This window comes from Dermacentor albipictus, chromosome 6 (assembly GCF_038994185.2).
Source record: "Dermacentor albipictus isolate Rhodes 1998 colony chromosome 6, USDA_Dalb.pri_finalv2, whole genome shotgun sequence".
NCBI classification, from domain to species: domain Eukaryota; kingdom Metazoa; phylum Arthropoda; class Arachnida; order Ixodida; family Ixodidae; genus Dermacentor; species Dermacentor albipictus.
The window spans coordinates 59371421-59376349 of record NC_091826.1 but is presented as its reverse complement, the minus strand read 5'-3'; positions in this window follow the sequence as shown (position 1 = coordinate 59376349).

Genomic DNA, 4929 nt, shown 5'->3' with positions numbered 1-4929 from the left:
TTGTTGTTGTCCTTAGTGGCCGTGGCACATACCCACAGTGGGGGATTGGCCAAGAATCGGGCGGTTTAATTAGGTGCCTAAAAATAATAATGATAACAAGGGAGTTAACAATTTGGGCGTGTGAGTTTAAAAGTAAACGTTTTGTGTTTGGAGAAAAAAGGAAATAATCAGATCAAAACCGGGTATAAGATAATAATAATAATAACAATAATAATCAATAAAAGATAAGAAAGCCACAACGCTGCCACCTACAGTGAAAGTATTTCTTATCTAATGTTTCCATCATAAAGTACATTTGTTAATTTTTGCGCTAAATCATAGTCAAAGCTATCCTGCTAAATCCCACAAGAAATTCTGACAATCATCATAGTGCCGAAAAATTTTGTTATAAAACTTATTCGTTTGAACCGGGTTTCGTTTCGGTACCAAGAATGTGGGCGCGTCATGACGGCAAGATATGCAGGCTCGGCCTATTCCTGCGTTTGAGGCATCTTCTAAACATGGCCGCATTAGGATAATACGCATGGAACATTGTTGTTTATTAAAACGAAGCTTTGTTTGTGCAGCTCATAGTTAAAAGAAATTACAGCTAAGCTCATCTCTCGATGTCTGTCGATGGTACTGCAGTTAGCATTCGAACAATGTAGCGAGTGAGTGAGTAAAAACTTTATTGCATATAAATAAAATAAGGCACAATCCTTGGGGCCCCACTGGCACGAGCGGCTCGCTGGACCTGGTCCAGAAGAGCTAATTGGCTCTCACGAGCCTCGTAGTGATCAACTAGGTCAAACCGAGCAATGTATCTCACTGCCTATTCCTCATTAGCGGATATTGGAGTAATATAGGGCTGTCTGTGTCAGGAGGCCTCCTGGGACACTACCATGCGATGTGTTTTAGTGTGGGCGTGTCTGTGCACCACGAGCACTCGTCACTGAACCTCGTGGGGTGTATTCTGCGTAGGCGGTGCAGGTTAGAGTATGTATTCATCTGAAAACGATGCCAGTCGCGCTCCTTTTTGCTGTTTAAATCTGAGTGAGGATGTCCAAGTCATCTCCGCTCCTGCCTTTGCTGTAGGAGGATGTCCGGAGAATTCGGTGCAAGGTCGTCGCTAGGCTATGCCATTGCGCCGACGTTTATTCCTCGAGTTATAAAGGCCTGCCCTCCTGTTTCCTGCCATTCTCTGGTGTATTTCGGAATTCACGTTTATTTACCATCTGTAGTTCTGTTATTACGGTATCCTCTCACTTTGCTATCACACTAGCTTGCCAAGGTCTCGTATCGGCAAGGCGGTGCGACTACGACTGTATGACGATGGAATGACAAAGAAGCAATGACGTCGATGGAAAGGCACAGAAAGTACAACGACGACACGAGGGCAACGTGATGACCGCGAGGGCATGACGTCGATGGCGTTGCGACTTCAGTACGTCGAAAACGGGATGACGAAGCTGGATTGTTGACATGGCATTACCGCGAAGGCATGGCGACGATGACATGAATACGAATGCGTGATAACGACTGTCTGACGCCGAATGACGAAGAATGATTGCTGTCGATCGACCAGCGAACGACAATGGCCTAGCCTTGCTGAAGTGACGAGGATTGCAAAGCGACAGCGTGACGACTATCGCACGACGACTGTTGTTTGAAAACGATAGCGTGTCCACGACGTCACGATGGGAATCCCGTGGCTAAGGTAGAATAAGACGACAGAACGACGCCGATGTCACCCCGACGACGTCATCAAAATGACGACTACTGTATGGCGACAACACAATGACGACGATGGCAGGTGATTACAATGGGGTGAAGAGGAGTGTATGATGTCAACGACAAGATGACGAAGGAATGATGAGAGTCGTATGACGAAGCTCCAGTGACGACGACGGCATCACCCCGCCAGCATGAGGACAGCGCTATGACTGAGGAAGAATGATACCGGCTGTCTAGCTACGACGCGATGACAGCCACGGTATGACAACCGTAGTATAGTTACGATTGAATAGCGACAGTATGATTACGATAGATGGCCCTTCAAAGATTTCTAGAAGCGAGCGATATGCTCGGAAAGCATTGAGTAGAGCGTTTAAATGTGATAGGGCATTGTATCTTTTTCTTTTACCTCCCTTCGGCCAATACGATGCTTGGTATTTTGTACCTTCGTAGGAGCATAATCCGCGATTTCTTGCGTGCCCTGATTTTCGTCTACCTAAGTGACTGGACTTTGTGTTTACTTTAGTGCCCACATGGGACTGTACTGTGTTTCTGCGTACCTTAGTTGACTTTCAGTTTTGACTGGACATTGTTTCTTTGCGATTTGAGTTTTCCTACACTTAGAGTGGGACATGAGTGTACTTAGGTTACCGGAATTTGTGTTATGATTTCACCATTTCTATTGTGATTTATTCTTTTTTTAAATCACTATGTGAAAAGGATTAGCCGGCGTCAATTAAAGCAGACATCTACTAAATACCATAGAGTTAAAAAAAACATGACAATGACCTAGGCCAATAGAGCGATGAAGCCCGTATCGCGACCACCGCATGGCGACAATGGTTTGACGACGACTGTGACAACGACGGCACAGTCACGCCGGCGTGACGAGCATCGGATGACGAAGTTAAAATGACGACGATGAAACGAGCTCGATGAAATCACGACGACTGTGTGAGAACGACGCAATGACGACGATGGTTTCACAACTGTATGACAACATTGTGGTAAAGACGAGTATATGATGACAATGGTGTGACAACGACTGTATCGTAAAGACAGTATGATGACGATGGCGTGACAGCGACGGCATGGGGACAATCGGATGGCGAGGCTGGAGCGACGATGACAAAACAACCACAACGGCACCATGACGGTGGTTTGACAACGAATGCATGCAGACTGTACGACGACATAATGACGACGGCATGTACCGCATGGTGAGAGTTATATGACAAAGCTGGAATGACGACGTTGCTTTGATAACGAGGCAAATCGATGACAAGCACATATCTAGCGGTGCAAGTTAATATACAAGTTGGGTTGCTGTGTCGGCGTGGATACACGTCGATCACGCCTTCGAAGGCGTAACGTCGACGGCGTGACGACAGTCTAATAACGAAGTTATAACGACGACAACGGAACGACCACGACGGAATCACGAGCACAAGCCCAATGGCCCAAGCAGGTAGACAACTTGGTACACTTGGTTGGTGGAAGAGTACACATAGGTACGTGGGCACACATGCACAGGTATACCACATGTCCCGCATGTGCCTAAATATCAAAACATTCTAGCAGCATCGGAAACTTCTGGCTCAAAGAGCACTGCTCAGGAGGGACAGTAAAAATGACGTAGATGTAAGTCCTTGGGAAATACTGACATGTATCCACTGGGGGAGGGGGGGGGGGTACTCTCCAAGAATCGGATAGGTTAAAGAATGAGAGAGAAATAAACTTTATTGCTAGACCGGGCTTCTTGAGCCCAAAGATGGGTGGCCACCTCAGCCTAGGTACCCATGACTCGCTGCCGCCGCCCGAGCCCTGTTCACCAACCATAACTGGTTGTCAGGGTGTTGCGTCACCAGCAGAGCCTCCTACTGGTCTTCCGATTCTTCCTCTGAATCCGCTTTTTCCTGCATGTTATCGTCTGGTGGCGGTGATGAGGGTGGTACTTCTCGGTTATTCCTGCACGCCAGCACCATATGGCGCAAAGTGGTTAAAGTACAAAATAACAGGACGAACTTTGATAATGGCCAAATTAGAATCGAAAGATGGATTGCAGAGACTGCATTATTTTACGAAAAAAATATTACTATAACCATGACAATGAAACAATTGAAATTCCATTTTGGTGAAGGAAATATCAGCTTAAAATTTCAAATTTAGAGTCTAAATCTCATTGATGCTAAAGGAAAATCTTGGACGGCAGCGTTAACCTTCCCGTCGCTTTGAACAAGAGCAGGGGCAAGAGTGGAACAGCCAATTTTGAATAGTTAAATCTAATGCAAGGAGGCTGAGTAGTTTTTCTAAAGTTCTTTTCTTAAGCTAATAAGTTGTCGACAAGAAATTGTAAATATTTTGAGGGATCACATCCTCCCCAACGATATGACAAATAGATGAGAGGGCCAAACCAGTCCTGCGTAAGTAAGGTCTTACAGAAGGCATGCGACAGCGTAACCTAATAATAGCTACGTCGATGTTTCTCGTAGGACATAGATTACTTTCCCAGTGCAACAATACGTGTTTAAAATAAAAAAATGTCATAGATACAGAAAATTCTCGGAGCACTATTTCGCAGCCTGCGAAACCTTGCAGCTATCATACCGGCTGACTTATGGAATATTTTAATGGCTGGGCCAGCTATCGCGCCTTCACCTATAAATAAGCTATTTCCTTTAAAACTAGGCGTGTATACCCAGGTACACAGGCTAAATATATATTATTTCAGTGTTCGCGTACTAATAAGTTAAGCACTTTCATAAACCTTATTAGGTAATGTCAGCGAAGTAGACAAGGACAAAAAAAACAGTTACAATGCTTCTTGGCCAATACCCCATAGTGGGTTTGCGCCACTGTCTGGGATACAAGACAAGACAAGACTACACCACTGACAATGTAATAGCTACTGAAGCTTCTGTGTGCAACGAAAAGGAAAAAGTGGGATCTTCTCTGAATCTCTTGAATTGTGTTACTTCCTTCACCTTCCCGACTTAACACGCCTATTTCACGCAGAATGCGAAGTCAGAGCTCCTCTTCTACAAACCACTGAGAAGCGGTCCCAAGCCAAAGAACGAAATCAGAGACGCACACTCCATTACTCTCAGAACAAATGACGGGGGAACCATTCCACACGTCAGCAAAATCAGAGTCCTTGCGATGCTCATTGAGAGCAACGGCTCTAACGCCACGACAGTGGAGAAGATCGTGACAAAG